The following is a 13,397-nucleotide window of genomic DNA, read 5'->3' on the forward strand; positions in this document are numbered from 1 at the left end:
CTTTTTTAAAAGTTGAATAAGTTCTTAAAAAGTAGCACACTCGCGCTTATTACAACTGTGTGGGTGTTATTATTATGTTCCCCAAACGAAGTTGGGGAACAAATTGTTTTTACTCTGTTTCTTATTATTATGTTCCCCAAACGAAGTTGGGGAACATATTGTTTTTTACTCTGTTTCTTATTATTAAGGTCTTCCGTCTTCAGCGGAAGACCTTACTGTTATTCTTAGGTTTCTTTTTCCAGTTTTTATTATTTTTTTCTTACATATTTTGTGCACGCAAGTTCTCGGAAACGGCTTGATGGATTTTCATGAAACTTTCAGGTCTGATAGAACCTCAAAAAATCTAGAAATAGTTTTTTTTATTTTGATGACGTCACTTCCGGTTCGGAGATTTCCGCGATTTTGTCATTTTTAGAGGGTCACTTTGTCCGGCAATGTTCTCAAAAACCATTGAAGATAGAAGTGTGAAATTTTCAGTGATGCTAGAGCAACCTTTGGAGAAGTGCCTTTTGTATATCACAGCTACCGGAAGTACGAAGCGCCGACGCTCGCTATGGCCCGAAAATAGTCCTATCAAGAATTTCAAAATTTTTAACACCTTTTCCACGATAACTTTTTACCTAGAAACATTTTGTTAAGAACAAAAGAAGTGTAGAATTACACGATCTTTCAACTGATATCTCCAAAAAAGGGCTGGCCCCTAAAATGAGGGGCCTACAGGGGCCAAAAGTTTTTCCTTTATATCTCAAAAAGTATCAAGAATTTGTAATACGTCAAAGAAGAACAGTTGTTCAAAATGTCAAGCCTAATCTATTAAAGTCGTCAAAATACGTCCGTCGTGCGTCACTTCCGGCCAAACCGGAAGTAGTCGGAAAAAGCGTATTTTTGAAGTTGTTGACAAGTTTTTGGTAGCATCTGTCACTGGAAGCATAAAACTTAATTTTCCGTCCGTCGTCGTCACTTCCGGTCAAACCGGAAGTAGCAAAAAATGGCTTACTTTTGCATTAATTAACATATTTATAGAGGATTTAAACCATTTGAGGGCGTTATTACTCATTTTTGTAATAACTGAAAGTTACTTCCGGTCAAACGGGACGGAAGACCTACTCGTTGCTTTGCAACGAGCACTGCTCTAGTTATTATTACTTTTCTTCCTGGGAAAATTTTGTACTCGAGTGATCTTGTAAACTACACATCCGACTAAGGTAAAATGTTTTTAGGGTCATTAGACATGTTATGTAGATTTGCCGAACAAAGGTCATTTTGCGCGCACGTGCAACACGTGAAATGACCGATTTAATTGATATAGGCGTAACTTTTTACATTTTTGATGAAATGCTTTGAAACTCATAATATAAGGATATATTAGTGGCATAGACAAGATGACATGGTCAAAATAGCAAGATCTCACGCGCATGCACGTGCGCTTCGCTCTGATTGGCTGAAACTAAAGTCTCTATATCTTTCTTGTTTTTTGACGAAATCCTATGAAATTTTGAACATAGCCATGCATTAAGATATCCCACAACAAGATATATAGCAATTATCATGAAAACACGTGCATGCACGTGCGCTGCAATCTGAATGGCTGAAACTTTAAACAACTATAACTCCCTTGGTTTTCAACCAAACGCGGTGGGATTTAGAACATAGATAGATGCAATGAACTTCTACAAGAAGATATCGTCACCATGCTCATGTATGCACGTGCGTGCACGTGAGATGAGTTAAATCAAAAATACACTTGAATGAGCGTATTTTTTAAATACTTTTGGATTAAATACTTTAATTTTTAGTTTATAAAAAATATATAGATTGTGTATACAAGATGGTATGGTCATTACGCACATGGATTCACGCGTGCAATGCTAACATTTGAATGAACTTGTTAAAGTCTCAAATGCATAGATTTTGTCCTATTTAATGAAGCTTACAGGGAATATGGCACCAAAAGGGAGTTGAGGAGCGTTTGGGGAACATCTGTAACGGCCCCCGTTACAATTAGCACTAGTTGTAAATGTGACAACCAGACGAAAGTTTACAAACACTTCGTGACAAATTAATCTGCCAAAAGGGTGACAGTTTTGCTCATGAGGCATGGAACTTGCAATTCTAATTGATACTAAACTAATCGGTTGAAACAATAAAGTAGATATATAATCCGTCGATCATAACTCAGTCAAGGGATATTGAGTGATCGACTTGACCTCAGCGTTAAAAACAAAGAAATGTATTGCACTATTTAATTTTGTAATACATTGTATAACTATAAAAAAAAGTTTGTTTATTAGTGGAAATCAACGCCAATCCTGTTTCTACTGATCTTAGTAGCAGTTCATATTACACTATCGTTAAGAATTTATGACATACATAGTGTATTTTGTCCTTCAAAAGTTTATCAATTACATCTTTACATCATTTATCCTTTGAATGAATCGTCGTAGTGATTGCAAAACTGAAATTTTATAGTCTATAAAAAAAAGAATAAAAAAAAAAAGAAGAAGAAGAAGAAAGAAACGTTCACTAAAATCTAAGTGAGACATAAAAATTATTAAGTAAAATAGTGTAATGATAATAAAGAAAGGTCGTAAATATATATTGAAGATATTAATGAACACAATTTCCGGCACAAAATTAGCCAGCTTTTTGTCATCTGACATAGGATTTTTTGCAGCAAAAGATGAAATCTTATTTGAATAATAAAACCAAGACTTTCGGAATAAGATAATGAATGCAAAATCTAAATATTCGTCATATCACATGCGAATGAAATAGTATGCTCTCAGAAAATAAATTTTGGTTCTAGATCTATTTTACATCGACCAAACATTTTGATATCCCATAAATATGAATCCAAAAAGGTTACACAGCGGGTTTCTGTCCTAATTAAGTTGGTTCTTCATAGAGATAAGGATTGACTTGAATCTATGTTCCTGTGTTTCAGAGTCACATTTACAGAGGAATAGCACGACTAGGAGGTTTTTTACAACATTGCGTCGCCTTTCTTAGGAACAATCCGGAAATGTGATTGATTTTTTACGGCATTTATTGAGAAAAAATATCTCGAATAAGATAATCAAAAAGGCATAAAACCATATAACAAGACATCATCCACCATCAATCAAATGGATTAATCATTATAAATTCAACTTACATGTCATAAAACGGTCTCGACTGCATGATGTCTTTTTAGAAATTCATAGACTGAAGCTATGTGTTTAAGATAATGACATACTAGTACATTCCTTTGTGAATACAAATTTCATATTTCCATTTCTACCTGATACACGCGAATTTTCAATGAAATAGATTTATTTCATTAAAATGATATAAAACTTTTCCTCTGCATGGCATCAAATATTAGTCAGATTATTAGAAATATTTAATATTACATTTATTTACATAATTGATATGTTTTCCACCTAAGACGGTATTTCCTATGACAGTGTTCCTCATTATTATCCCCTAAGGTGGGATAAAGTAACGTATATCGCGCTTGTGTAATTGTGAGTGGGTTAGTCTGTCCTTCTTGTGAAATGAAAGTGACGTAATTATACCCTACGCAACAAGTTGCGTGTTTTTGACCCGTTCTTCAGTCCTGTTTTTTTGTCAGCGCAACTCCTCATAAACCGCTGAACAGAATTTTGTCAAACTTTACAGATATTTAGGACACAATGTGTATATGCATATTACCAGGAAATTCCGATTCCTTTTATTTTTTCCGGGAATTTCCGCACTTTTACATTTAGATTTTTGGCCATATCTTGAATATAGAGATGAATAGTTTGTCAGCGCTACTCCTCATAAACCGCTGCAAACAATTTCGTCAAACTTTGCAGATATTTAGGACACAATGTGTAAATGTGCATATTACCAGAAATTCCGATTCCTTTATTTTTTTCCGGGAATTTCTGAACTTTTACACTTTCTTTTTAGGCCATATCTTGAATATAATGATGAATAGATTGTCGGCGCTACTCCTCATAAACCGCTACACAAAATTTCGTCAAACTTTGCAGATATTTAGGACACAATGTGTAGATGTGCATATTACCAGGAAAATTCGATTCCTTATATATTTTTGCCGGGAATTTCAGCACTTCGACTTTTGGGGGAGTGTGGGGTATGTGAGCTTGCTCACTTTTTCTTTTATTTGAATCTGAATCGATGCCGAGTGCCGTCTTGATTTATAGATACATATATGTTCTTTGCGAGGGGATGCTCCACTTTCCGATGACCTTGTTTACAATTATTTTCCAATTAAAGAGTCTAAATTAATGTCTTCATAACATTAAAGTTTATTTTGCTAAAATAGCTTCATATTTTTATAATTTTATTAGAATTCTATTAGCATCAACTACTCATCAGATAATTTTTGGTGTAGCAACAAACAGACATATTATAAGGATGTTTGTAAAAGGAAACCCTAGCTGGTAAACCATTAGCTGTAATTGAATCGTATCAATTACAAGATAAATACATTTCTTTTGTACATTCATGTTGAATTCTTTTGAGACTCTTTTATCTATCTAATGTAAACGATAAGATAGAGCTGAATGTGATATTGCATGACTATCATTACCTCTAGAAACTTCTTTTATTGCTATCTTTCCCCCAAAGTACATTTTGATCACATTAATGTCGATGAACGAAGCCAAAAAAAAAAATGTAAAATAAATAAATAAAATTCAATTATCTACATAAATAGAATACCCTTGAAATTTCTTACAATATTGTGAGAAAAAATTATTACAAAATATTGAATAAAGAGTAGCCTTCTCTCTGGACACGGAACGGTTCTCATTTTAGTTACCTTTCTTTGGCTGAAGACTTCCCGTCTTCCTCTAGTATTGCAGACACATAAGAGATCACTTCATCTAAATTATTCGTGTTGCATTGGTATCGATTTTCTTTAATAATCAAACACTGAAAATGTCTAATCCCCGGGTAATGTTTCATTGTTCACTTTCATTTTCCGACCCATGTTTAAATCTCCAGTGATCTTTACACTGTTTTATCCGGTACCTTGTCTATTCCGATGCAAACGTTGTCTCCCGCTTACATGTCGGATTAGACAGGCTTCACTTTATACTGTTCATGGTCGTCCAGGTTAAAACATTAGTTAACATTTGACGTAAGGACAGGAAGAATTTGCAAACTTTAATCAAAGTACTCAGAAGTACAGAGAGCCGGGCTCATTTAAATAGTAAAATGAATTTCTTACATGAATCATACGTTTATATTGTATTAACAGATAAATAACAAGAATATCAGATTAAAAATTCTGATGAAAAATTTATTTTAAAACTAGCAATATAAACTATAAGACACTGACAGTGAGTGCTTTTTCTGACATTAGTTTGGTACCACGTTGCTTACAAGTGCTGCCTCTAAGGCGCAAATACTTAATTAAAAAACAGTATATTGTTTATCATGTACATGCAATATAGTGATTGAATATTCAATACGTACCCGGTACATGATTTAAAACTCAGATGGGATTTTGAAATAAAGTTTTTAATCCTCAAACTGGAAGTGAGTTATTCAGTAAAAGAAATCACATAAAACTGATTTAAAATGTAATTCTTCTATAATATGGTACGTTTTATATATCCATATAAACTATTTTTTTTCTTCTAGACAATTATTTCAGGCAATGTAACTAAAACAAGCCTTTCTATCAACATCTTGCACCATGCTGAGATTTATGAGAGAAGTTGATTTTCGCATCTAAGTATCATTTAGTAGCAGACTGGAATGCATTCAAGGACGGTCTTTTTTAATGTCTATACTTGTGTTGTACATAATTCGATAGGAAGGGCAGTTTGTGGCTGTACAGACATGTTAAAGCATGTGGTGGATGTGTTTTCAACGAATCCACTCGAATCATAAAACTTATTTCTCGGACTACATGTATTGTGCTCTAAAATTGTGCGCGTAGTGTGGAGGATATGGCGAAAAATGCTAAAACCTTAATTAACGTTCTTAGCTATGGACAGAATTAGGGCTGATGAAATGTTAAGCAAAAGGTGTAATACTTGAAGTAGGGAACTAGGAATAAATAGTTTATGTAAAGATGTGTCTCAGCTGTCTTGCCGATTCTTAATGAAGACTAAATAAAAACAGAATAAAATAATGTTGTATACCTTCATGAAGATTTATTAACACTTGAGATTAATACTGTATTTTCTTTCTTGGACTCTTGAATTATTGATCATTGAAATAGCAGAAATATTTCGAGCAATTATTTTCAGTATTCCTTTTTAACTAGCACAACAATGCCGTAGTTATGTTTTTCCTCTCAAAATGTCTGGCATGGTAGTGAAGATCATACATACACAAGTAAAGAATGGTGAAAAGCACCAAGCATCCGCAAAAAATACTGAAGCATTTTAAATTATTTCAACAATAGTTAAAAATACTTTTGGAAGTTTAATGACGTATTTTTAATCCAAAGAAGAAAAGTGTAAAATTTTTATTGCAAACACTCATTAACTAATGAGTGACACATATTGTATATCAACACAAATGTTACTGCAAATACATGTACGCTACAAATCATATATTTGAAAATCAGAGATTACAAGATAGCATCAAAAGATAAATGTAATATCTTCATACTAAAATGTGTATTTACATATTATCTCTGACATAAAGGGCGTTAATTCTACGGATGTTCATTTCATTTACATAAAGTTTTGTCATATGACGTTGTTTCAAACATGATGCCAATCTTCAATTTGAAAAACTTGTAAACGCAGAATGAATTTGTTATCAAATATGATCACTAGAAGATTTTATCTTTCAGTGTTGCACGTAAATGAGAGGAATTTTAGTGACATTTTCAAGTGTTCACATTTTTTTCAAATACAATGTATACATTTTCCAGCAAAAGTACAGCTACATGTACATTTAGAGTTTAAATTTCATCGGAAAACTCGATAACCATCTCCCTTCTAATAAATTGCAATTTATATGCAAATACGACCTCTTATAGATCCCTACAAGGCGATGGGGAAATAAAATAATTTGACACGCAAAAATATTTTCTTGCAATTTCGTGTACAGTACTGTAAGTGAAATTGATTGATCTTTTGACAGAAGAAGATAATGCATAATGCTTGAAAAAAAGGCATGAGACAATGTTGAATTTCATATTCCAACTGGGTTCACATTCAGGAATCGAATATTTTTTGTCAACTGAGCTCAACCTAGCGCTATCGCACTGTCAAAATATCGCTTAAAATTCATTACAACAGGACATTTTAAATTAAAATAATTCTGACGAATTTCAAATCAATATGCTTAGCGTTTCCCAGTACTTTCAGTACTTTGATTTTCCTCGTTAGCGTAGAGAACTACGATAACACTGATTATCAGAAATCCTTACGCTAATAAACTATGTTATTTGACTTAAGACTGAAGTTATCAATGCGGGGCTGCATTGTGCAATCAAACCTTTTGAATTAGTACGTCTTTGTACAGATTGGAAAAATCTTTAAAAAAATCATCTTTTCAAGAACAAAGTTATGATTCGTCATATTTACTTGGAGCATCCTCAGGTAGTGAAGATGCAAACTTGTCAAATCATTATCCTCTGAGTTAGCGAAATCAAGTTTCATAAAGGTGCTTTTCCTCAAGAATAACAAAGCCTTGATTGGTTATATTTATATACTCCAGCGATCTGCAGATGGAGTATTTAAGTTAAGGAAGAGGGATGGTTAAAAATGACATAAATTTTGTTCTGTTGCCCAGTGAAAGCAAACTGGAGAAGAAATATGTTCCTAGTTGAACAATTTGTTATGAAAGATCGCCAAGTAAGAGCTAGAAAATAGCTGAATATCTAAAAAGTTATTTAATTTTTCAATCCATAAATTATCGTTTACTATAGATTTTAAACATATAATATCTTATCAAAATATCGCGTCCATTCTATATCCAAATTGGATGATTTCATGATAAATGACGTTCCTAAGACAGCGGATTCGGTTTGGTGGTCAACATGCTCTTTCTGGGAAAGTAAATTTACATCCATCCTTTATCCAAGATTAAGTCAATTTTGACAAAACAAACTGTTCTTGGTATACAAAAATTTCTTGAATGGTAAGAAATGTAATGCTAGAAAAAAGCATAACATATACTAGTATATAGCTACCTTTAAATGTCCGTGGTTAATGTGCGAGGTACGAACCATCCGAAGGGATCCAAGTGACCGTTCTGCCCATTCGCGAATCATGTGGTCTAGGCAGTCACGTGACATGTTCTGTGTTCTACCACTTGCTGATTGAGTCATGTAATTTAAAGCAATATACAACGAAGAATTAGACAAATAAAGAAACCTTTTCGAAGAACTTAAGGCAGAGCGAATTATGAAATGAGTGACAAGGTAGTTTCCGGCGGAGAAATGTATTGACCTGATGCGTATTCTTCCACCTACCACATCCGAGGTTTGAATACAGCGTAGAGGAGTCAGCCGAGTATTGCCGATTGCAGAACGATGGAAGGTGTGCATTAAAGAAGAAGTCTCAATAAGCCATTATCTGTGGTCCCCGGTTACTTGTCAAATTTTAAACTTTCATTAAAAAGCTTAAAAAGTAAATTGCATTGCTCTCTTATGTCTGTAGTATATGCTCCAACGTTTACGAATTTCAAATAATTGCAAAAAAGAATACGCGAAGCTGTGTTTTGAAGGTGGGGTCCTTTGATTTTCATGAATATCAAAAGAAATTTGTGACAGGTACCCACTTCACGGCTTTCGTAAACATCGAGCGCAGCTTTGTTCAAAGTCGACATCAAAATATATTGTGTATATTAAATTTATACAGATTGTGTGAAAATATCTTTGTTGAACAACATTGCGCTCTATGTTTTTTTACTTAAAAGTATCATGATTTTGAATCTGTTCGGTGAGTACATTTACATAGGATTAACCTCTTGTTGACCTGCTAAGAATAGATAATATGTCACGTGATTCCATTCCGCCACAGGTGAATGGAAAGCGTGTTTTCTGTAGGAATTGACACATGTAGGTCGTATTTGCAAAATGCAGACACCAGCTTTCATTTTTTAAAATAAAAAAAGGCTCTCTATAGACTTCGATGAATATCACTTATGTTAAACTTTGACGATTTTCCGGGACATTTTTTTAAATCTCATGCACGTAATCGCAATATTCATGTTCATCAATTTTTTGCGAAAAATAAAAGCAGAAAATACCAAAGACGTAATTTCTTCACATTTAATCAGTCTAAACAAATGCACTCACATACTGACCACTTCCATAATCAAAGCAACTTCATACTCTTGTCACGTATTTGGATGCTAGCTCGTGCATTTAAAATTTTATATAAACTCGGAAAAACTCCGAATGTATTTATAATCGATAAGTAAATCGGAATATTCATTGCAGAATTTACAGCGAAGTTAAGAAATATATATACGTGTCAGGCAGGTAGTATCTGTGGGAGAGGTGACCCATTTTTTTCAGGGATAAATCTTGAGTTCTTCACACACACCCCCCAAAAAAGAAAACTTTCATACGCCTTTACGCTGTTACAATGTGTAAAAACACATATAAATGTTAATGTTTAATTTTTTAAACTCCTAATTCTACATGAATCGTTTTCAAGTTTGGAGAGGGATTTCCTCGATCTTTTTCTTTTGGTTTATCAACATGTTTCTTGTTTTCTTTTCTAAGCCTCCCCCTGAATGGGAGGGTATGTCTGTGTGTATTTACCGTTAATTATTATGCAATCGCTTGCGCTTTTCAAACAATAATATAAAAGAAAATTATTGTAGTAGGTAAAATATCTTGACATTTTATTCAACAATGATAGATTTAAAAAAAAATATTGTGATTAGGGGGATTTTCAAAACCCCGACAAAAATACCTCAAAAAGACTCCCACCTACCCCAAGTTCAGAAGAATACGATTGATGAAAAATAAAATTCAAACGAATTGAAGATTATCATTACCCATCGTATATTGTTTATTATTTCTCATCTCACTCTACAATTCATCTGTGTTTTCCTTTATACAATACCTAATTTAAATGTCTCCGCCCATTTGTATGTAATAGAGGAACCGTTCTCTGTTCGAAAGAAAATGTTCCGGAATTTGTGTGTTCAGTAGATGTTGGAAATCGGCTTGTATTTCTTGATATTCCAAGTTATTAATAATTATTGTACAAAATGTTAATTAGAAATACTTTGTTATACACAATGAAACTAAAAATAATACCGTATCCTCATGTATATTCTGTAAAATAGGGGCAAAAAAGGGACCACGCTGCTATACTTAAGTGGAAAACTCCTTTGGAAAGGACAATGAATACTGAAACCTAACTTTAATTGTTATATGGAAGTTTATCAATAACTTCTCGACTTTTTTTACCACAACTCGTACATGGAAGCATTCCCAGGTAGAGTGTATTTAAATTTGTTGAAATCGAGACTTTGGGGGAAGGTTAGAGACACAATGGTTTTAAATATGAAAACTTAAGGAATCCTTTAAATTCATCTTCTTAAGAACATCGAAACCGTAAATCATATTGATAAGAAAACATTATTTGGTAGTGTAGATTCAAGTTTGATCAAATTTGGATCTCTGGGGGCGTAGGGTTGAGTCAAAATGCTTGGTAAAAATTTTTCGTAGGAATATATACAACATCATTTAAATCCAATCCTTTTCTCAAGAACAGCAAAGCCATGATAATTCACACTAATAAAAAGCATCCTCGGAAAGTGCAGATTCATGACTGTTTACACAATCAACTTGAATTGGAAGGAGGAAGGAGAATACTCGACAAAACTAAAAGGAATATTACAAGTGTACCTTTTAAAAATTTAAGTCATCAAAAGTCAAAGAAATATTGAAGCGTTCTGATTTCTGCTTTTTCCAAGCCAAAGTGCTCAGAAAAGCGATGTGGCCCATGGAATTATGAGCACTAAATTTAGCAGTGTATAAAATTATTAAGGTTGTTAGCCGGCGTAAAAGAGCTGATGGAAAATCGAAATTGAAGAAAAGCATCAAGATAAACTTGTAATAAAAATGTTATGGTTGGATAATATTATAATCCATCTTAACGTGTTTTTATGTCATATCTAATGGTTGAGGGATGTAGATAGCACAAAAATCGAAAAATTCCAATCAGAAAACATGGCTAAATCCATTTTTATTCATATAATTTTAGGAGGTTACCTCTTTCTCTACAAGCGAGTGACGTACATGTATTTTCATTGATTGATTATTGTTTATTTACGCCGAGTCGGCAATATTTCAGCCATATTTCGGCGGAGAAATTTTAAATATTGTATGAACGGTTTTGAAAATTTTGGGTTTTTCTGGCGGCCCCCAATGAGTCTACTCTTTTGCGAACTCCAGAGAAACGATCTTTTACGTGCCAAGGAGGTTGTTATCCTTGACACGGGCACCATTTAACGTCCCATCTGACGGACTTTGAATTTAAAATTAAAACAGTTAAATTCAAAATTACAAAGATACTAATGCACATAAAAATATTAACATTTAAATCTTATTGTAAAAATCTGTTTCTTTCGTAAAATTGCACTAGGAGTTACATTTGTAAAAGATCATGCATTGTTTTTACACCATTAAATAGTTTATTTCGAACAGGTGTAAAATCCAAACATTCTATAAGTATATAATTTAAAGTTATAGCACAGTCACAAGATATACATTCAGGTTGATGTTACCCACTCAGTAAATAGAAATGGGTTAACCTTGAATGTCCAATTCTTATTCTTAAACAAGAGGCCCATGGGCCTTATAGGTCACCTGAGTATCATGTGACAACTTTCCAACAATTGAATTTGATTGATGTTTTAAACTAGAAGAAATGAAATTCACAATTTTGAAAGAGGCACCATTGCTTATCATAATTATACACTCAGCATGCTTATTTTGGTTACTTAATACCCAGAGGTAGATCAGAGTAACAAAAAGAAAAATGCATTTCCACTTTTAGTGAATTTCAGGGCCCCTGGGTCAGGCAGGGCTTCTTGTGTTAGGGCGGGTCCACAGTTGAGCTCCCCATCCCACAGGAACCACTGAGTCTGGGGCCACATCTTTCAACATTTTGGACATTTTTTAAAATTTTATTTCATTATGCTGTTGATTAATACAGAAAGGCAGATTTCAAAGCATTAAATTATTTCAGACTACGTTACCCCCCCCCCCCCAAAGTACCAAGATCTGTATCAGGGGCCAGGAAATTAACCATTTTTGGAAGAGGCAGGATTTTTTATCATAATATATACTAAGATCATTGGCATTATACCCAACAACAAGGAAAATACTTTCAAAGAATTCATGCATTTTCACTATATAAACATTAAGGCCCCGCCCTAACACAAGAAGCCCTGACCCAGGGGCCCTGAAATTCAAAAATCTCAAGGAGACATCCTTCCTCCTCATAGTTATGTACATAGTTCTTTGGTTAAATACTCGGGTGCAGAAAAGAAGAGTTTCAAAGAATTTATGCATTTTCACTATATAATCAATAAAGCCCCGCCCTAACACCAGAACCCCCAACCCAGGGGCCATGAAATTCACAATGTTGGTTTATTTAATACTCAGGAGCAAAGAAGAACATTTTCAAAGAAATAATATCATTTTTTACTATATAATCTATATAGCCACGCCTTAGCACTAGAACCCCTGATCCTGGGGCCGTGAAATTCACAATTTTGGAAGAGGCAGTCTTATTCAACATAGCTATGCACTTGGTTAGTTTATTTAATGCCTATGAACAGAGAAGAAGAATTCCAAAGAATTTTTGCATTTTCACTATATAATCTATATAGCCACGCCTTACCACTAGAACCCCTGACCCTGGGGCCATTAAATTCAAAATTGAGAAGAGGCAGTCTTATTCAACATAACTTTGCACTTGGTTAGTTTATTTAATGCTCACAAACAGAAAAGAAAAATTTCAAAGAATTTATGCATTTTCACTATATAATCTACATAGCCCCGCCCTAGCACTAGAACCCCGGACCCTAGGGCCATGAAATTCACAATTTTGGAAAAGGCCGTCATTTTCAACTAACCTATGCACTTGGTTAGTTTATTTAATGCCCTGTATAAGAAAAGAAGAATTTCAAAGAAATAATGCATTTTTACTGTATAACCTGTTTAGCCCCACCCTAGCACTAGAACCATGACCCTGGGGCCATGAGTTTCAAAATTTTGGTAGAGAACTCAATGCTGATTACAGTCATACCAACAGTTTGACTGCTAGATGTCCAGGAGTAAAGAAGAAGATTTTTAAAGTTTGCACTAATTTTAGTGGTTTTTGCCCCACCCCCCAGGCCCCAGGGGGGCAGGGACCATGAAATTCACTATTTTTGTTTCCCTTCACCCATAGATGATATAT

Source organism: Saccostrea cucullata, unplaced genomic scaffold (genome assembly GCF_032062105.1).
Source record: "Saccostrea cucullata isolate Sc308-1 unplaced genomic scaffold, CSIRO_AGI_Scuc_v1 ctg5267, whole genome shotgun sequence".
Lineage (NCBI taxonomy): Eukaryota > Metazoa > Mollusca > Bivalvia > Ostreida > Ostreidae > Saccostrea > Saccostrea cuccullata.